We start from the raw sequence: 22,781 nt of genomic DNA, 5'->3' as shown, positions 1-22,781 counted from the left end.
AGGGCTAAAGCTCCAGGACACCAGCAATATCCAGCACCCAGGGAAGGCAGGAAAATGAATTCTACCCAGAGCCTACAGAAAGATCACAGCAAGGCGTTGACCTGACGTCAGCCCAGTGATGCCTGTACCTGTGTACCACATTGTATTGTGTAAGTCACTAGGTTTACGAGTTTGTTATGGTTACAGTATAAAGCTGATATAACAAGACTGTACTGCAAAAAAATAAAACCTTGTTCTTGGTTGTCATTATTACTAATATTTTAGTAGTAGAGATTATTCATTCCTTCTCATTATTACTAAATATTACTAATATTATTAAAATATTATTTACTGATATTGCAATTGATCCAAACCTGTGGGAATGTGGTTTAGATAATCAAATAATGTGTTCAATAATGTGTTGGCCTTTGGGCATCTTGTTTTTTGTTGTTGTCATTACTTACTAGGCATTCAGTCCAGGGCTTTGAGCAAGGACACCACCCTTGAACCATTCCCTTTCCCTCCCATATTTCTTCCTCTGAAGATAGAATTCCACTAATTGCTTGGAGTAGCCTGCAGCTTGCGTCTCCTGTGTAGTACACCTCCTGAGGAGGTGTACTTACAGGCAGGTGCCAACATGCCCAGCCAAACTTTCTTGACCTCTGTTTTAGGTCTGAAACTCAGTCCCTGATGCTTTTGCTCATTGACTACCACTCTACAAACTAAGCCATGCCTCTAATCCCTCTGCAAGTTTCAAATTTGTTAAGAGGGAGATAGATATATATGAAACCATCTTTTATTAATAACAAAATAGTTTAATGACATTAAATTGCAGATGCAGAGTAATTGCAAAAAGGTTGATGTCCCATTGTAGCTCTCAAAAAGAATTAAAAGATCCATCACCCTTCTTACTATGACTATATTATGCCCTTGCCAAGTTTGTTAACACAGTTGGTAATGTTTCATCACTGTCATCTGGGTTAGGAAACATGTGTAACTGTGGGATGAGAATGAAGTATTGGACACCTGGGAACAATATGAGGAAGGATGTTTGCTTCCAGAGACCAAAAGGCATCATCTCAGAGAAGGCAGGGGTGGAAGCCCTCCACCCATGACCACAGCGGTGGAGCGCTGTACAAGGTGTGGAAATTCAGTATTCTCCTATTGGAGAAATAAGACCTGTCTGTGTCATGTTCAGAAGTCATCCCTGAAAGGATTTGTTTAGAACCCAGAAAACCAGAATTCAGAAAAAGCAGAAGTTAACCCTGCATTTATGTGAGACAAGATGGCTGCTTAATGAAAGCATCTTTTATTCAGTAATGACAAATAGTCATGAAGTGTCTAAGGCCATGCCAGACACTGAGAACCCACACATGTTCCCGCTCCTCAGTGAACTCAAGACTTTGGCCGTTGGAATGGAAGGTCATCTCACACCTGCTTCCCACTCAACCACACCCCATCCATCTGAGTCCATCTTTGGGGCATACTAGCCAAGAACAGGCCCAAGCTGAGGGGCCTTGTGGACTTTAGGGTCAGAGGAAAGGCCACAGACCTACTGTGTTAGCTGTGTCACAGGAGAAGAGTCTCTTTCACACAGGTGGAACCCAGCTCAGACATAAAATGTTAGAAGGAATGGAAGAAAGCATTCAGGCCATCGTCCATTTGGCTTATCATGGAAGGTACACTCTATTTAAACATATACATCAGTGGGGGAACTGAAGCTAAAAGAAAAACGATGGAAAGAACACTCAGCTTTCTCTGGGTAGGTCTCTAGTTCTCTTACTGATGTACTAGGTCTCTGTCTTATAGGGGACGGAATAATGGAGCTCCTGCTATGCACCTTAGCCATAGTTGTGGACAGTGAACAGATCCAAGGCAAATCATATGACACTAGAAAAAAGGCAAGCACTGAATTCTATTTGTTCCCATATGTTGCTCTAATCTCTAATTCTATCATCACTAATGCTGGTAACTATGAGAAGTCTCCGATATTAAATTGAGAAGAGAACAACAAAATGATGAGAAAACAGGCATAGAATGAAGGGCGAGTAAGACTAGAACTTGGAGGGAGAGATCAGTGAGGACTGGCGGGGGGAGCAGAGCACATGTCCAATCGATGGGAGAGATCAGCTCCTAGTCCAGATCCTCTACCAGATGGTGTGTGAATTGCTGGTTGATCACTGCACTCGGCATAACTCTCAATTTCTTTATTATTAAAGAACAATTCTGTTTCTCTGAATAGTGGTATGTTTATTACCAAAAAGGGAATTTGGAAAAGTTTCCAAAGAAGAAAATAACTGGCTAATAACTATGATCAAAACCATCCATTTGAACAATGCTGATGAAATCAATGTCATACAAGGTCTACCTGTCAAATGGACAAAGAGAAATATTCAGGTAATGGAGGACACCAGGAAACAGGCGATATAAAACCCTCAGACTTAGTAGATGGAAATAAAGATTGCTGTGAGGCTGGAAAGCATTTTGGCAACATTTATCAGAAGTATTTCGAATATTCATATCTTTTCCTCTATTAACTTTGTTGTTGTTGTTTTAGTAACTACTATAGGAAGACAAGCCAAAAACTCACAGAGGTTACTATATACAGAAATATGGCATTGGAACAGTAAGCAACTGAAAATCACCCATGTTCAATAGTAGGTATGTGTTTAAATAAGAGTATATCCACATGGTGGAATGCTTTGTCAGCACTGAATATGGAAGTCTTTCATGACTTTAGGAAATTTAATGACATTAAAAATGTCAAGTACAAAAGGCATATGTTCGCATGTCAGCTAAATGTGGTTTGAAAAATATTGCTAAGAAATTACTCTCACTGGAATTAAAGGCACAAACTTCCCTCATTCTTTTTTTTTTAATTTTATTTTATTTTATTTGTGAACATACTGTACAGAGGGGTTACAATTGCATGGGCAGGATAATGCGTACATTTCTTACCAAGCATTGCAGCCTCCTCCTTTGTTTACCCTTCCCATCCCTTCCCAGCCTCCCCCCTCCCCCCCATCCCAATCCTTCTCCTTCCCCCCTCCTTCCCCCCCCCTCCCCCCCCCCCCGCACCAACATTGTAAAGCTCGTTTTGGACATGACAACTTGTACTTCTCGTTTCCAACTGATCCACAAAGCTTATGCATCAGCTTTAAGTACAGATAAAAAGATAAAGCTAAAGTAATTACCAAAATACGAAAAAAATTAAAATAATACAAAAAAATCAAAACAAAGGGGAACTCTTCTCACCTGTTTTCTTTCATTGTAAGGTTCTGTATCCAGGGGGCTGGGAAGGTGGCTCAGTGGTAGAGTGCTTGCCTTGCATTCATGAGGCCCTGGGTTCGATTCCTCAGCATCATATAAGCAAAAAGAAAAAAGCCAGAAGTGGTGCTATGGCTCAAGTGGTAGAGCGATAGTCTTGAGCTGAAGAGCTGAGGGATAGCACCCAGGCCCAGAGTTCAAGCCCCTTGACCGGACCTCCCCCCCAAAAAAAGGTTTTGTATTCAGGCGAAAAAAAAAAGAAGATGACTAGAAAAGATAGTTTTATTTATATCACAATGACTTTCAGAAATACATGAGAGCTATCAGGCAGAGTTAAGAAATGACATAAATTCTAAAAGAGTTTGCTCTTTTAAAAGTTTCTGAAGAGAAACTTTCCTCAAATTGTATGCCACATAATATGGCATTTTTCATTTCAGACTCAATTAAATCCAATAGTTATAATAGAGTAAACATTTCAGGACAAACCTAGGCTGTCTACTGAGATACTGCATAAAGTTATTTTACCATTAATAAACTTTTTGGAAGTTAAAGAAAATAAAAGTGGTCTCTCTACAAAAATTTGCACTATATTACTATAAAAATTTTATTCTTAACTTCTTCTCAGAAGAGAAGGGTAAACCTGTAATACTGTGGTTAACGTTTTCAGTGGAGACCTTTTAAAACTTTATTTCCTTGTTATCATTTCCTGCTCTTACTTGACTTTCATATTTCAGCTCAAGTTAAAAAAATCAGCCTCAGAGTACCATGCTTTATCTGAATCCTTTCTCTTCACCAGCAGGAGTACACATCTATATTTAATCACAAAAAGACCACGTCAGGTGTAGTAAAAAATATGTCTTTTAACAATTTCCATATGAGTTCATTGCACTTTCTCTAGATAAGGTATTTAATTTAGAGAAGCCAAATGATAAACTGAAAGGAGCCCAAGATCGAAAGTCTGAAGACTTGTGTTTGGAGCTACACCGTGGGATGCACGGAAAACAATGTGCTGGGCCCTTGGACCTACATTCATCCCAGGTACAAAGAGCTGGCCCCATGTTTGCAGCATGGCTGGTCTAATATGAGATATAACATATGAAATAAAGTAAGTCTATGAACTTATTATTAACCCCTTCACACCAAGAGAGAAAAGGCTGTGCTGGAGGCTTTTCACTTTTTTAACATTCTGTGTTTATTCAAATGAAGAAAAGATTTAAAATTTTCCAGCCACTTGGAAAAAAATCCGCAGTCGCTACAGGATTCCCACCCTCCCCCTCCCCCGATCCTGGAAATAAAAAAAAAAATCTGAATCAGATAACCCCTCCTATAATAGTGAATGAAGTTTTGCCATTGATAATGTTTCCATGGGTAATGGAAACAGTACTTTTTTATTTCTAAAATAATTCACTAGGATGAATTAAGCTTCATAAGTACTTTAAGATAGAATGCAATAGTTTCTTTACATCTTAATATTCTTACTAATAGCCAATGGAAAAAAACACTATTTTATAACAATAATATTATTTACTGCCTCCCTGATCATTCTCTTAAAACTATAAAATTCAAAATGAATTTATAAATTTAAAGCAGAAAATAGTGTGAGCTGGTAAATAAGACTGGCTTTATGGTAACCAGACTATCAATTGGTGCAAAAGTAAAGTACTGCAATACTGCAACCAAACTCCATAAGGAGCACCAGATAGCCGAGGAATGAAAACACATGTACATATTACTATTTTCTGGCTGTGATAAATGTAATAGTAAAATGGACCATTTCTGGGAGACCCCACGGGCACTGAGAAAGCATTTGCACACTGCTGTGGGAGTAACTCTGTTATCTGTGTCCTGCCATAAACCTAACACTTTAAAGTTTCCTTACGAAGTAAAATCATGAAATTACTGACTGGAATACAACATGTAGGGTGCCAGTAATTATGAACAACTGATCTTTGCTGCTGACTCCAGCAAAGGTAAGAGTAGTTGCTTCCTCAGGCTAGGAGCTCTGACATATAAATTGAGTTTCCAACTTTGCCCATTATTTCCTTCTATTGGGGGACTATTGGCCACTTTAATGTTCCATTCTTTAAAAAATCCACACGTTTTGGATCTAGGTGTCAGTGATCATAGGTGCTGAGTAGGGTCATGATTCAAGGTCAGTCAATGAAGGAAAGTTTGCAAGACTCCATCTCACAGTGAGCACAATGGCTCACATGGGTCCTCTTAAGCTACATAGAAGGTTCCAAGCCAACTTGGGCAGAAAAAGTCCATGAGACTCCATTTCATGGACCATCCTGAGAAGGCACTGGGTGTGGTGGCATACACAACACAGAATGATGGAAGACAGATACGAAATTTAAGCAAGCCAAGAACCAATGGCTCACTCCTGTAATCCCAGCTCCTCAAAAGGCTGAGACTGAGGATTGTGGCTCAAAGCCATCCCAAGCAGAAAAGTCCCTGAGACTCTGACCTCCAATTAACCACAGAAAAGGCTGGAAGTAGTACTGTAAAGCAAGTGATAGAGCAATAGTCTTGAACAAAAGGAGCTAAGGGACAATGTCCAGGCCCAGAGTTCAAGGCCCAGGACTGGCACCAAAAAAGAAGAAGGAGGAGGAGGAGGAGGTGAGGGGGAAAGAGGGGAAGGGGGAAGAAGGGGAGGAAGAAGAGGGGGAGGCAGAAAAAAGGAGGAGGGGGAAGGGGGAGAGGAGGAAGAGGAGGAGGAGGAGGAGGAAGAAGAAGAAGAAAGGAATTTAAACAAAGTAGGAGAAATGTGTAATTGTGACTGAGAACAAAAATATGGATGATTGGAAAGGAGTGAGTTGAAGCTCCAGTGTTTTCAAGGATCTATATGACCCTTAACTCTCTAAACAATAATTTCTTCTTAGTGCCAAACACTAAATAGAAATACTTCTATTTTTGTTTTGTTTTGGAAAGTTCAATTAGATAATGCACAGTATCTAGCAAAGGCTAGTTCTTCATTTCATTTTAATTGATGCTTTAATCTGTTGGTTCCAGGAATAGCATAAGAAAAAGACAAGGAAGAAAATGTGAAATCATTTCCAGGAGTTCTGACCATTGTATTTGGTTAAAGTTTAGAGCATACAGAAAAAGTAAAGATGGATAGATTTGAAAGGCTGACAAATTAACAAATGGGCTACTGATCTTTGGTTTAGTGCACTGACATCTAAAGAAACTGCAAAAACTTCAACAGGATAGCAGGGTGAGCTGGAGAGGTCAGAGGTTAAGACCAGAGATTATTTTATGAATAACAGTTTATAAAACATGTTACAGCAATTGTTATGGTGAATAAAGCATTTCCATTGATCAGCTTATGGGAATTGCAAGTATCTCAGTTAATTAATGAAGGGTTAAGAGGTGAAATGGGAGCTAGAGAGTTAAAGAAACCTGTAAAGAAGGTATTGCATTTGAGGTATTATGCATATTATATCACTCTTGGTGACACCTTTAAATTCCAGGACTTCAGTTAAAATAGTTCTCAAATCTGTGAAGTTATAATGACACTCAACTTACACTAAGTACTGCACACACACACACACACACACACACACACACACACACACATTTTGTGCTGTTTGAATTCCATATGGTAGACTAGCCATCCCATGAACTTTACATTACATTCTCATACAATCAAAGTGAGAGTAAGAAGGGAAGAAATTTTTCCTCCACTCATTTCTAACAGCCTTCTGTCTTGATTCCTTATCTTGAATTAGTTATGTCTTCATTCATGAGCCAGTAACTGGAGCCAGGGAACTGCCATATGATTTAAGAGAAAAGCCTTGTTTCTCTGAACTAATCATTTTTACAGAAAAAAAAAATGTGCGACTGTACTATCTTGATGGGCGCAGTGATTCTTATCCAAGAGGAATTTCACTCTGCCAGAGACATTAGGCGATGTCTTCCCATCTTTGTGGCCATCAAAACTGGCTCAATTCTGGCATTGTCAGTAGTGTCTAAAGATGGCTGCAGATGATACAAATTGATACAGATACAGATAATACAAATGCACAGAACAACCCTCCTCCATCACACAGAATGATTGGCTCCACAACTTTAAAAGTGTCATGTTTGAGGACACTGTGTTAAAACCAAGAGGACTTACGCCTAGATCTGAGGAGTGTCTATCAGCCAGCCTCACCTTAACAGAAAAAGATAAAACCGGTGTTAGAAAAACCAACACAAACTTCACTAATTTAATAAACTCTTGACAAAATTGACTGGGCAAGAGTAGCCCTTTAGGAATGCAAGCTGGGAGTCTGTGATGTTTTCATTCTCACTATGCTCATCCTCACGTCTCCAAGCAACCATAAAAACTAAATTTCACAAACATATAGTCACAGCTATACAGGTAGCAGCCTACCAGCCACTGGAGAATGCAATCATGTTTGAAGCCGTCCTTCCCCAAAAATCCCACCGACACCACGTGCTATCATTTATCATACCTGGCAGTTTCCTGGAAATCTTCATTACCAGGACTTGCCTTAACTTGAACTGGCCCAGAGATCACTTCTTGTTAGTAATCCTCTCCCTGGGTCATGGATCAGAAATAACCATTACTAGTGTTTAATGTCATAACTACATGAAACAACTAATAGAATGGGTCTGACAAGAAACTAACCAAACATCTTAACGGGAAAATCTAGTAAATGAACTATCCAGAAGATTTGTCTTTGTTGGTTTAGGTTGCTGTAATGTTATACCATCAAATAAGCAGTTTGAACAACAAAAATTAATTTGATCACATTTCTACCTTGCAAATTGTCACAGGCTGGCTGTGTGGTTCTATGGGTTACATACACACAGAAAGACAAGAACAAGATTTCTGGTTTCATGAGGGAAGAAATCCCATTGCTCACACGACCTCATATATCCTTAAAACACTCCTACATTCCCATCTCCAAATGCAATGCTATTTATGTTCAAGGCTTCAACACAGAAACTTCAGGGTGACACAAATATTTTGACCATAACCTTCCAACCCTATTAACACAGAAGTAATGTTGTTCTCACATGAAAAATTATTTATTCTTGGAAAGTCCTGGGAAAGTATTAATTCCTCAGCGTTGACTAAACTCAAGGCTCTGAGTAAGTAGGAAATGAAGGCTAAGGTAGAGTTTTAACTTGCCTAATTGAAAATTAAAGGCAGGCATCTGAATGCACACCAAACTGTTCAGGAAAGACTGAAATAGCTGTGGTTCAAGATATTTAAGGAGATATCTGCACAAATGTTATTATTAAGCAATCAGTCATTACATAGGAAAAACTGTAGTGTTTTAATTTTTATAAGAGACACAAATCCAACAAATAAGGATAATCAAACAACTGTGGAAATGTTTCCAAGAGTTGTCACATTATATTATGTAATGCCTGCTTTTTGACAAAAATCAAAGAAAGAGAAGATCAGAAAACCATATTTAATACATTGTCCCTGAAAAAACGCCTTATGTGATACTTCTTCACCAAAAAAAGTTAAAAATTACTTCAAATTATCATTTTAATTTTAAGCCATTATAATTGTATTCAAAGACCAAAAGTAAGACTTGAATAAAATATTTAAAAATGTGAAAATGATAACTCAGTAACAATGTACTGAGATATGGATAAAAACATAAGTTATCTAGAAAAATAATTAAGGTCCACAAAACTTAATAACAGAAATGAAAAATTCAGCAAAGGAGGTTAACAACAGACTTCATTTGATAAAACTAAAATCTCAGTGAACTTGAAGGTAGGGCAATTGATCTTCCCTGCTCTGAGAAGGAGAAAGAAAAAAAAAACAATAAATACAATGAACAAAGACTCCAAGTTTTCTGTGACACCATCATCTACACCAGGAGAGTCTGAGAGAGATAAAAGAGAAAGGACAGAGAGGATAGCTCTAAAAATGATGTCTGAAATTTGATTTTTAAAAGCATACGGCCAAAAGATATATTAAACAAACTACAGAGATTTATATACACATCAAATTGTTATGAAGAGTCAAAGGTGAAAAGAGAATTTTGGATACAGCAGAGGGAAGGCCTGTGTCACTCACAGACAACCTCTGTAAAATTAACAGCTGATCCCTTAACAGAACCACAGTATCCAAAAGGCAATGGTAGAGCAACTCTAAATACTAAAAGAAAGAGGTCCAATAAAGAATTCTGTAACTACCCAAACTATCCTTTAAAAATGAAGAAGGGCTGGGAAGGTGGCTCAGTGATAGAGTGCTTGCCTTGCATGTTTGAGGCCCTGGGTTCGATTCTTCAGCACCACATAAGCAAAAAGAAAAAAGCCGGAAGTGGCACTGTGGCTCAAGTGGTAGAGCGCTAGCCTTGAGCTGAAGAGTTGAGGGCAGTGCCCAGGCCCAGAGTTCAGGCTGGACCCCCCCCAAAAAAAATTGAAGAAGAAAAAAAACACTACAAGATAAACAGGAAAATAGTCATTTATAGACATCACACACAGAAATACTAAATGAAGACCTTCAGGCTGAAATATTAGACATTAGATAGAATCCATGTTAAAAAATGCTATGAACACTATGATAGGTAATAATATGGTTAAATATAAAAGACAATAGTATGTGCTTTTGATTTGTAATTCCTTTCTTCTATTGAAAGATATCTGTGTGAAACAGTAACTTTATGACTGTGTTGAGAGCTTTATATAAATACTTATAATTACTATGATAAGAACACAAAGAATGGTGAATAATGGGGCTAAATAGGAATGTTTTGTACACTGTACACATTCAGTTAGTGTTGATTTAAATTAGATTGTTAAGATAAAATTGTAATCCTTAGAGCAATCATTAAGAAAACAACTTTAAGCTATAACAAAAGAAACAAGAACATTAATATGCTGTGCTAGAAAAGGCCCACTTAGCACAAAAACATGTAATAATGGAAAGGTAGAGAAACAGAAGATGTATAGGATCCAGGTGGCAAAATGACAGAATATAAATACTATCTTATCAGGAATTATATTAACTGAAATAGAATAAACCTTTCAATCTCAGGACAGATATTGGAAGAATAAACAGAAAATACAATCCAATTGTATATTGTCTATAAGAGATACATTTTAAATTAAAATAGTACATAGGTTAAAAATGAAAGTATAGCAAGTGAACCCAAAGAGAAGTGTAGTTTAATATAGATAGAATATTAATATCAGACAAAAGATATTCTAAGACCAAAACTATTACTAGACACAAAAAGTTAGTTTGTGATGATAATTATTGGCATGCATATAGCTAGCAGAAACTCAAAATGCAATGCGGTGACTGAAGAATTAATAGGTGAACAAACAATTCAACAATAATAATTAGATTCAATACCCTACTTTCAGTAATGATTAAATAACTTGGCAAAAAAAGTTTAACAAGGAAATAAAGCTCTCTAATACCAGCATAAAATAGCCATATCTGCCAATCCTTCTAACAACATCACAAGACAATATTTTTCAAGTGCACAAGAAACATTCCCCAGAACAGAGTCTTGCTAGGCTCACAATACAGATATTACATGAAGTCAGTTTTTTCAGTGCAATGGAATGAAGTTAGAAATTAGGGAAATTTGGGAAGTTCCAAGTCTGGAAAATTTTAAGAATACATTCCTAAACAAACCAATGGATCAAAGGTAAAATTATAAGGGAGATTGGATAATAATTTCAGATGATGGAAACGGGAATTATTTTGAGAAAAAAATTGTTTTGTTGAAATAATCGTGTGTCTTATAATGGCAACAGGAGCGTGATGATAAGGAGGAGGTGATGAGGATGACGATGATGGTGGTGGTGGTGGTGATTTTGGTGGTAGTCGTAGTGGTGATGGCAGCTAAGATCAGTTACTTTTTACAATAATCCTAGGAAGTAGGTATTATTTCTACCTTTGGTTTTCATAGGAAAAAAACTAAGTCCAAGGAAGCAAAAACATAAAAAAGAGGTGCTAAAAATGTCCCAGCTATGAAATCGAAGTAGCAATAGTAAAATCTATTCCAATCTTAAATCAGTCTTTTAATAGACCAGAAATTGTAATGTCCCTACTATTAGGATCACAGTTTGCTGGCAGAAAAACCAGCAGGAAAAGTTCATATTGGAGAACAATATATGTTCATGGGGCTTTGGCAAAAGAAGGAGGAAGAATACAAAGGTTGATTACAGGTTCCTCAGACCAAAGAGATCATTTTTCTATCCAAAATCTTAAACATGTTCTTAATTCCTATGGCATCTGTTTCTCTCTCCCTGGTATCCTAAAACCCTCCCTCACCCCCCAACAACAAGCAACAACACACTAGAGCTTCAGATAGGCAGTTGAGATATTAGCTGAGATTTTACCTTTGTAATACGCATTCAAGGTGAATTGGCTTCCTACTGAGAATGGTTCAAAAACCCCACTGACATACTCCATGAGTAAGTCCCTAGATATAGAAAATTATTTTCTGAGCATATTGAACTCTTCAAGTCCGTGCTTGAAAGAGTTCATTTACATTTATTGTTGTACTTCCAGCCCTCCCCTGCCCTACATGTATATCAAGGGCTGTTAATCACTTAAAAAGAGCAATACCAAGAGTCTATAGTAGTAATAGGCTCCCTACAGATACACAAAACAGAACATTGCATTTGGTTAATGATCATTTTGATTAGATTTGTTGCAGACAGACAGAAGATAGAATTAAATCAGCAGAGAGATTCCAGTTAGCCTTAGCATCAAGTAGGGAATTAAATCTTCAAATGTCACATTGGAGCAAGGAAACAGGATGTATATGTCTCCTCTTAATAGAGTAATTAGAATAAGCTAAACAGCATGTTCTGAAAGTTTATAAGATTGCCAAGTAATGTTTTGGTAAAGTTATTAGCAATTATTCAGTGGCTATTATGATGATAATTGACAGCTGTGACAATTGTCTAGACAAGAGAATTAAGACATTACTGGTTCTGATTCTAATTTAAAACAAAGCTAACCATATCATATTGAGTTAAGTGTCCTGGTCTTAGGTCCTGCAGATATTGGCTGCAAATGCTAAACTCATTTGCTTTTTCTCCAGAACAGTCAACAGAAGTGGATTGGGGCAGAGAAAGAACTGAGTCCATTGTAAAGAAACCTGTACTGAAGAAAAAAGATTCTAGGAAGAAAAGCTATCCTTCACCAGTGCCTCTGTCCTACAGAGGGGTCTCCGCTGGACTGACTAGGAAGAGATCTAATAGCCTCGGGCGGAAGGTTTCTCATTAATTTGTTTTTAGTTTTATGTTTAATTGCATATATTTATGGGATACAATGTGACATTTTATGAGGGATATTTACAGAGGAGTGGTTAAATCATGCTAATTATTACCACTACCACCACAAATTTTTATTGGTTTCGGCAGTGAAAATATTTAGAATCTGGCCCTTTACCAATTTTGAACTAGCAATGCATCGTTGCTTTGTGTAATCACCATTAATACACTAGACCACTAAAGTTTCTTCATGTCTAGCCAAACTTTGCTCCTTACCCTCTCCTATGATCAACATTTTCTCTCTTTCCATGCCTGCCTCCATTCTCTATGGTTAATAGTGGGTGACAGTGTTGCAAAGATTCCATGGCTGAGAACAAACTTTGTTTGTCCTGCCCTTACAGTGTGAAACTTCAAGGAAGAGAGGGGAGAGTGGTCTCAACGATGAGAAGAAGAAATATTTCTCTTAGCGCCCATACTAGCAAGGTTCTTCATGATCACAGTTGGTGAATATTCTAGTCAACACTCAGAACAAGTATTAGTTTGCCTTTGAAGCAAATTTACCCCTTTTAGATTTTCTGCTGAAGTAATTTGAATTGCATTTTCTCTAAATTAATTGCTTCCTAAATTCCCCATTTGGGTCCTGGTATAATGGGTATCATTTCAGCGTCAGAAACAGGACATTTCACCATCATGAGTAAGCTACATCTTCAAAAGCTATCATCCTGTCCTCCACCTACAGCTGCTGCAGGAGACCCAAGGCTACATGTGGGGTTGGGGAGGGGGGATGCAGCCTGGAAGAGCAGCATGCACTCTTGGTGAGACTCTACTGTTTCCTGAGTCCTCCACCAATCATTGTACTTTCCTAGTCCCCAGTTTTATCTGTAAAGAAAAGACAAGCAAGTAGTTTGACCTCTGTAGTGTCTTGAAATTTTGCAATACTAGATGTCTATTCCATATGAAACAAATTCTTCCATCCTCTCAAGTAAATAGAAAATGTACACTTATACATAAACATTTATATTTATTAAATATACCCATATCAAATATTACCAATTTACATGTCATTATTAGCTTCTATGGCATAACACACAAAGCTAAACATAGTATACAAACAAAATCTATTATAATATTATCATACCGGTGTTTTTCTATAATTCTCCTAGCAGCCCATTCAAAGTAGCTTTATTTTAAGATCTAAATAATTCAGGCTCTAAAATAGTTTAGAATTCTCAGAACAAAGGACGCATGGTGAAGTGGTAGCATTGATCAGGGTGCATTGCAAATATAAACTGATTTGTTGAAATGAGATTCCTTTATACAACCACTTTAAGATAATAAGAAAATAAGCATTTTTAAAGACGCATGGTCTACACCAGCCTACTCCTGATTCAAGGTGGTATTAATTGATGGGAACTCTCTCAGCAGTTAAGAACCATGTTTGTCATGGTGCAGTAAATCTATTTTTTCTCCTGTTCTTTAGCCATAATTCTCTTTTTATTGGGCATCAACCCTTTCTCCTCCTCCTGATGACTCACAGTGATCCTCTTTCTTTTTTTAATGGGGGGGTGGAATTAGGGGGGGTGATACTGGGATTGAAACTTAGTTGCTCACTCAGCTTGTTTGCTGGACTGAACCATGCCTCCTGCCCTGCTTTTTGCTGGTTTGGAAAGAAGCTCACTGCCATTTCTGCCTGATCTGGCCTCTAATCACAATCCTCTGAGGCTCAGCTTTCTGAATAGCTAGGTTTACAGGTGTGAGCCACCAGCACCTGGCAGAGGAATCCTCTTCTGACCATCCCTCTAACCCTCATCCAATTTAGCTTTCCTTTTACTGCCTATGGACAAAGTCTGTTGCAGCATTTTCATCATCAAATAATGATGCTTTCCCATCACCACCAGGAGCTCAGGCTCTTGGCTAGACAAGTATCAAAGACATGAAACACACAGTCTTCTGAAGCTGAGGGTCCCTTAGTCCGGGTGAAAGAGGACACTACTCTCCATGCTATAGAAGGTAGCTTCCAGTTTTACAATCCTAGGAGATCCAGTGAACGCCAAACACCTACAAACTTTGATGAAAGCCCATTAGAGAGGATGATTTCTCACCCTTAATGACTCTAAGTGTGGAGATGTCAGGCATGTAGGCCTTTCTGCTTCCAGGATTATATTCTAATGATAGCTGCCTATTCCTGAAATTGCCCTCAGGAAGTAGGAGACAGGGCTGAGAAATGCAGCCAGGTAATAATTCCTGCTGAAATTGAACAGGGTATACTTTGGAGGGGGCAGAGAGTGAGGGGAGGAATATCATTTTAGTTTCTTCTTGGGGACCAAAGATTTCTGCTCTTCTTGATAAAATTCCATTTCTTTTTGGATTTTTAGAATATTGCTCTCGGAATTGACTGTCATTTAAATATTAAGAGGAAAATCAGCCAAGGTGATTTGACTATTCAAATACTTCAAAGGATCCTTAAAATACCAGCCCTGTGGGTTGACTGGATTCCCCCCCCTCCCACACACACACATATTTAATGCCTTCCTCATGGGCATATGAAACAGCTAATGGATATCTTACCTTGCCGTAGGTTTAAAAACTTAAGCTCATTGAGTAAATGGTAAGTGCTCATTCCACACTCTGTCAAATTCTAACCATGAAAGGACCTCTGGAAATCCCCACCGAACACACTAACAAGTGGTTCAGGGTGTTATAAATCAGAACAAGACGCATCAATACTCCATTATTACAGTTTGTAAGGTTTGTAAGGATGTGTGGGTGGTTCTCAGCTTTATTGTTTGTCATGAGTCACTCACAGTGTATCATGGTAGAAATTGGCCATCCACACTAAGATAAATCTTAACGACAGAGAAGGCAGATGTCTCCAGCTTCTTAGCTGAAGCAGCTTACAGCCTTCATTTAGCAGAGGATTTTGTCCTTCAAGGAATGACGGGACTGTCATACTACTTCTCACTGCTTTTTAAGTGTCTCCTATCACTTTCCCTCTAAAGCAATACAATCAATTATAAGAACAGTTAAGAAAAGTGGTCATAAGTAGTGAGTGCTTTTTAAAACGCTAGCTAGGCACTGGATTAAGATGACCGTTAAGTGGATTCCTTCTATTATCTTCAGAACAATACAATGAAGTAGACATGACTATGTCTACATGGCTATGTCTACAATACAATGAAGTAGACAGACTATGAATCCTGGAGGTACCAACTCCTCTGGTGATAAATAACCTTGTGAGGGAGGGAGGGAGGGAGTTACAATCATCATCCTTAACTTCAGAAGGATTTCTCTCCCCAGCTTCCTTTGCTCTCGGTTTCCCAGCGCCATTCCAGGCCAGAGGGTGCAAATATCCCATGTCTTATCTCTCTGACACCATGCTGTAACTCATTACATCACATAATCCAATTCTCCAGAAAAAAAAATATCCAGACTCAAATCCTTCACTTTTGCATGCCCTCCATAGTTAGTCCCCTGTACGAATAGACGCTCTGTCTTGTTTATTACTGAAACCTTGTCTGTTTCCTTGGTCTGCATGCTTCTCTCCTCACCCCAGAGATTGGGGGGTTGGGGGGGCCTAAGTTCTCCTTCAGCCCCATTTCCTCCAAGAATGTTTTGCTCAGGATTTATGTTATATAACAATGTATAGGCTCCTCCTATCACTGGTTTTTAAAAGGACCACAAGGTTAGAATCCAGAAGTCAATGATGAAATCCTAGTGTTACATGCAATTTTACTTTGTGTCACATGGCCTCGGTGTGTTTATCTGTGGTGTGGGATCTTTAGGATCTTCCATAAAAGGCTATCACAAGATTGAGCCAATTTAGGAAATCAAACATGTAGCCACACCAATATAGGCAAATGTTTATATACATTTACTTTCCTAGATCCACTTTCCTTAGTCCTATAAATACATATATTAGTATGTGCCTAGAAGTTTGTACACATGGAAACTATAAAAAGATCTCTCACGAGCTACATGTGGGGTGCACATTTGTCATTACAGCCACTCAGGAGGTTTAAACGGGAGGATCTTTGTTGGAGACAAGCCCAGGAAGGATTAAGAGCCTATGTGCAAAACAAACCAGAAGGAAAAAAAGGACAGAGGCCTTGTCTTAAGTGAAAAAGTACCTGTCTAATAAGTCAGGATCCTCTTAATTCAACCCCCACTATCTTCAAAAGGCAAGAAGAGAGAAGAAGCAAAAGCCATGACACTATCGTGGAAAACGAATGCTGGAGAAATGCAATAGTGCCTGGACAAGCAACTAATCATGCACAATGCAGACCTCCTTGTACTTATTGCACTTTAATTCCAACCAGAAATTCCCACCAGCTTTCTCCTTGATGAATTGGACATCATGATTACTAATGACATCCAGAAAAAGATGCACCCATTGTTTGTGAATCTCACCAAGTGGGTGGATCTCAGCTACACCTCCAAGTTTCCAGTGTGTTCTAAATACCCCTGCCAACTTGAAGACGTAGGCAGATATATCAACAACAGCACAAGGAAGAACACGCATTGTTTTTTAATGTCTAATGTCTTCATCATAAGTCAGTTCTGAGTTTAAGATTTGGGGACCAATATATCTTTGTAAGTAAATATTACTTACTTAGCTTAGATAACTTTCTACTTCCAGACCCCCCAACCTAGCATGCACAGAAAATATGGAAAAAGTTAGAAAGATCTAGGGAAAATGCCTTAGGGACTAGTGAAATACTTGTGTCATCAGTCACAGGAAAAGAGGAAAAAAGGACATTCTTGTATGAAAGAAAGTAGCGACCTTCTTCTCCTCATCCCTCCAAAATATCCACAGATTTTTTTTTGTGAATGGACATTAGCTGAAGTCCCAGCCTAACCAACCTTAACTCTGGGGTGGCTTCATTGAAAATCCTTCCTGAGTCTAGCTAACTCACACCTGTAATGCTAGCTATTCAAAAGGCTGAGATCTGAGATTAGTAGTTCAAAGCCAGTCTGGACAGAAAAGTCGACGAGACTCTTGTGTCCAATCAATCAGAAAAAATGGTGTAGGTGGGTCTCAGCCTTCAGAAAAAAGTCAAGCAGGAGCTCAAGGCTTTGAATTCAAACCTCTGTACTGGCACGTGTGAGCACACGCATGTGCACGGGCGTGCACACACACACACACACACAAATTAAATAAACCAACAGATTAAAATGAAATCCTTCCTGGAGTCAGTTGGACACATATCTGGTGCATTAGCATGAGTTTAGAGGATGCTAAATTGTGCATTGAGCACAGTTAAGTGATGAACCATCGAGAAAATAATTTGGAAAGAGAGTGTTTAAAAAACATATTAAGCTGGTATGATTGTGATCATAGGAAATATTATAGAAAGTGGAGAGGGGAGGCAAGGACTGAAAAGTCCAACTGAAGACTGGCTCATCCCTGTTTTTGTTTCTCAGGAAGGACTCTGAGCAGCTGTCTTCCCGAGAGCCAGCGCACTGGGAAATGTACCATGGCTCCTATCACAGTGGGCACAGAAAGCCTGTCAGAATGAAGACACTCGTTGACATGGTGGTGCAGATATGGGTAACGTCCGTTTCCATTCTGCAAGGAAGGCAAGGTCATAATATCAAACACAGGGAATGAATGCTATAAGCTAGCATGATAGCCAGAAGGCCGGAGGAGGAGCAGCAGAGCACCACTAATCACATTAGTGTGTGGCTAACATGACACAGTAAACCCTCTGTGTGTGCCAGATCACAACTGCTGTGCTGGGGAAAATCTCACTCATCTGTAGTGCAGAATTAAATGTTATCATTCTAGCCTTATAGCAGTTGCTGACCTTGCAAGTTCATTCTAGACCTTTGGAGGGTTTTCTAGAGAAGTGATATTCTTTTCTTTTTTTCTTTTCTTTTCTTTTTTTTTTTGCCAGTCCTGGTGCTCAAATTCTGGCTCTTTCCCTGAGCAACCTTTTGCTCAAAGCTCGCACTCTACCATTTGAGCCACAGTACCACTTCCAGCTTTTTCTGTGATTAATTGGAGATAAGTGTCTCATGGACTTCCCTGCACAGGTTGGCTTTGAACCACAATTCTCAAATCTCAGACTCGAGAAGCTAGGATTACAGGTGTGATCTACCAGAGTAGTAGAAAATTTGGAGGTGGGGAAATATCTCCATTTCTAGACTCTATAGCATTATTGTAAATCACCAACAAGATGTTCAGATTCAGGACATTGCAAATTAATGCCTTATCCAAAATTACCTTTTAAGGTAGAGAACAACCCAACAAGATGCTTTCTTTGGGGGCAGTGTTGACCCAAAGAGTATCACTGTCTCCCTGAATCCTTTCAATTCTAGTACAGATAATCACCACATAAGACAGAGATAGAACAGCTAAGATAGTCAACCCATTCCAGCATTATTATGAAGAGCTATAACACACAAGGAAAATTCTACTTCATTTAGATATTTTAATACAGTCTGCATTTTCTTTTGTTTTGGTATCAGTGCATTTGCCTCCTGAAATATGATTTGCTTGTGCAAGTTGTGTAACATGTTAATTGACACCTTTCAAATACACACCAACTACTAATGATATAAGGCAATCCCAGAAAGCTCAATGGTTGACCAAAGAGAACATGCTTTTTAAATTCATACTATGAATTTCTACCAGATGATCTACATACAGAGTTTTTGTAAAACTTATGAGAAAAAATAAAATCTTGAATAATCCTGGGTCGATAGGTTGATATTAAAATGATAGGCCCTATCTCCCTGGAGAATTACCAGCAGCTCAGGCTTAGATCTTTTGTCCTCATATTCTAGCTACAATTTACTGGAGTTCATCCATTACATCCTTGACAGCAAACTGCATAGTTTATTGATTTTAGTACAAAATGAAAACAATAGGAATAAATTAGTGGAATTCAATTATGTTTATTATATTTAAAATCCTGGTGTCTCAAATCTTAGATACTTCTATTGAAAAGAAATAAAATTTTATTGTCAGTTAATGTTACACATTTTCTGAGTTGATAGAAAAATGTTATTTCCTGGGGTCTCATATTTTTTGTTTGTTTTGTAGTAAGGTTACAATTCCTTATTTTTTTCCTCCTGATTAACACAAGCTGCAATAGCAGATTGCAGTAAAGTAAATACAATTTAATTCTAAGAGACCATTCCCCCATCCCTCTATGAAACACTGTACAATTGGAAGTAGCTGCTAATTAAAGGCTAATTGTTACTTTCTCTTAATTAGGAGAGAGGCTTCCAGCAGAAGAACTAGCTTAACCATACTCGGTGGAAAAGACTCTACGGACAGCTACTGTGCATGGAGAAGGACTCCAGTCTTGCAGAACAACACAGATTTACACTGTGTGTTCACCTAAAACTTTTAAATTAGAACAGTGCCAGAGGAATCCATGACAATGAGATCCCAAACTGACCAAGTGAGCTCTGAATCTCAACAAAATTTTGTAGGACCAAAGCATAATTGGGAGGTTGGGAGCATCTGTGCTTAGCACTCTGGCCTCTGCCCCACTTTCACAGGGTATGTCTAGGCCTCCCCATTATTCTATGGTTGTCCACGAGCCCTGACCATAGCTCACTTAGCGCGACACCCCAGGAAGCAGGTGTGTATGCCAGCACCCCCTCCATATACTCTCCAACTCCATCTCTGATATTTCAGTTAATGTGTGGACTGGAGAGGACCACCTCTCCCACCACTCTGCACATCCACCCCTCTGTGAAAACCCTCCAACTGGGTCTGAGCCAGTCGAACATGGATCTAATGGTGTAGTCGGCAAAGGCCTAAAGGCTATTATTTACTCCTGAGAAGTATTTTTATGGTAAAACTTAGGAAAGACAAGGGATAAATCTGGTTTAAGCAGAAGGCAATAGGCAATGTACTGTATGACAAGGTCTATGGTGATTAAAGCCATGGGGTGGTAAGGAAATAATGCAGGCAATGTGGAAGTACTCTACACCAAGTAATTCATTTGAACACTTGAAGAAGCACATGTGAAGTGGGAATGCACCTAACAAGTAGAGAGTAGCACACTCATGCTAGAAACTGTCCAGCTGAGTAGACAAGGACTAGTTCTGGACTTGGTTTTTTCCAGAAAGTAGCAAAAGAACCTCCCTACAGTGAAGAAATGCAACTGGTTTGTACTGTAAGGATTACAGGTCAGGCCGGTTGGAATGAAAACAAATACTTAACTAATTTGTACCAGTGATAGTTCAAAATACACACACACACACACACACACACACACACACACACAGAGGATTATGTGTGCTTTGCTTCTTCAAGACCAGAAGCAGCAGTATTTGCTGCAATTCCTGGCAGTGGCAGCAATATTTGGGGATTTATCTCAGCTGGTTCACACCATAGAATATCTAAAGATCATTAATGTCTAAAAATAATACGAATTTGATAAAATGGTCAGTACAAATCCTTCCTTCCAGAACTTTGGATTTAGCACTCTCTCAGTTGGGTTAATGAGAAAGCCTCCCAGAAGCCATTTTTGTTCAACTCTAAATGTCTACACTTAGGATAATTATCAAAAGGAAGTCATTAAAAAAAAAACAAAGTCTTAAAAATAAAGTAAAAGTCTCTGGTTTAACAACACACACACAAAAGAAAGCCAGTCAAGTGACTCTGTAATCCAAGCGTTCGGCAGGCTGAGGCAGGAAGGTTTCGTGTTCAAGCCTATCCTACAAAGCAAGACGCTGCCCCCAAAATGAAAAGAATAATTGAACAAATAGGTAGTCGGGATATTCAGTGTACACATGTGAATATGAATCAGGTAAACTGAGGAATGAATAGAGTTGGGGAGATGAGGAGAATGATCAACAGGGGTGGTATTGATCGCTATGCATTGTATTCACAAACTGTCAGATTCAATCGAAACTGCCTCACGCAACTACTTAAAGCTATTTTCACATAGCTATTTTCCACATTTTCTCCAGTTTTCCTTAAGAAAAAAAGAAAAATTGGGCTTTTTATTTCTCTTTTCATTTTCCCCCTTTTGTGTGTTTGGGTTTGTTGTTGTTTGATCTCAAGACTTCAAGTTACTGGGCAAGTACTCTTCCACTTGAGCCACACTCGCAGCCCTTTCTGCCTTGGTTATTTTTGAGATAAGGTGTCACTTTCTGCCTATGTCACCCAGGATGAGGATTCTCCCATTCACACTTCCCGCTGAGGCTAGGATGACAGAGAGATGCCATCATGCCCAGCTTTGAATGTTGAGGTGAGCCCTGAAAACTTTCCTTCCAGGCTGGCTTCCAATCTCAGCCCCACAGGTAGTCCAGATTATAGTCATGAGCCACCATTGGCTTTTTGTTTTATTAATCAATGCCTGTGGACCTAGAAAGGCTCTCAAATATAGCAGGTCATGTCAACGTGCTAGAACATACTTGTAGTTTTGGATACTCAGAAGAGGACACAAAAGAATCATCAGTTCCAGGCCAGGCTGGACATAGTTAATAGACTCTGCTTCAAAAAAATGAAAAAATAAAAATAAAATAACAGGGCTGGAGTCATAGTTCAAATGGTAGAGCACAGAGTAAAAAAATTATTTAAATAAATAAATAAACAGCTGGTTTCAAACGTTTGACAGGTAAAAATCTCTCATAGTTAAGATTCTTTTTTTTATTGACCAATGAAATCATGGCAATTTGTTAATTTTTCATATACTACCTTTTCCTTGTTCTTTTTCTTAATTTCAGAAAGTCTCAAAGAAATCTGTAATGAAATAATATGTAAAGTTACCGAGGCCAAACCTTGCATTATTCTAATTCTAAGAATGAAGTTCTAAGAGGTAAAATGACCTTCTCATACTGAACTGATGATTTTCTTCCCAGTAGCAAAAACATTCAGTACCTCTGTCCACAATAATTCCTCTAAAGCCCATCACCTCTTAAAAAATAATAAGTCAATAAATTATAAAGTAAATTTCCTTTGCGGGGGATATCGCACCTTTGGTTTCTAGAGAAGGAAAAAAATGTGTCTGGATTATTTTCTTCAGTGATCCTCACTTTATTAAAATTTTAATTTCCAAAAGAAGTTCTGGAGTTAATATAGCATTCACAAAACATAAATGTGGTCACCTGCATTCAGTTCAGCTGACTCCACACACAGCCTCTGAGAAGCAGAGATAGGAAAAGTCTTGAGGGGAAAAACAGTCAGACCATCAAGTTCTTAACCTGGTTGGCCATCAGATGACCAATCAAAAGCCAATGCTAATCAGCATTTGAGGTTCTAGCCATGGTAATGACATACCCACCAACCATCACTCCTGTCAAAACATAATGCCTGGATGTTCAAGACTGTCTGTGCTGTTTATGTTGCTGTTTTA

The 22,781-nt window shown here is 38.5% G+C and overlaps 1 protein-coding gene across 1 annotated transcript in view; it reads right to left on the bottom strand.

Annotated features, from left to right (window-relative positions):
• Positions 1 to 22,781, bottom strand: part of Fgf14 (fibroblast growth factor 14) — a 525,394-nt gene that overhangs the window by 342,160 nt on the left and 160,453 nt on the right. The window lies entirely within an intron of this gene.

This window comes from Dipodomys ordii, unplaced genomic scaffold (genome assembly GCF_000151885.1).
Source record: "Dipodomys ordii isolate 6190 unplaced genomic scaffold, Dord_2.0 Scaffold65, whole genome shotgun sequence".
Classification (NCBI taxonomy): Eukaryota; Metazoa; Chordata; class Mammalia; order Rodentia; family Heteromyidae; genus Dipodomys; species Dipodomys ordii.
This window is presented reverse-complemented; position numbering and strand designations above follow the sequence as displayed.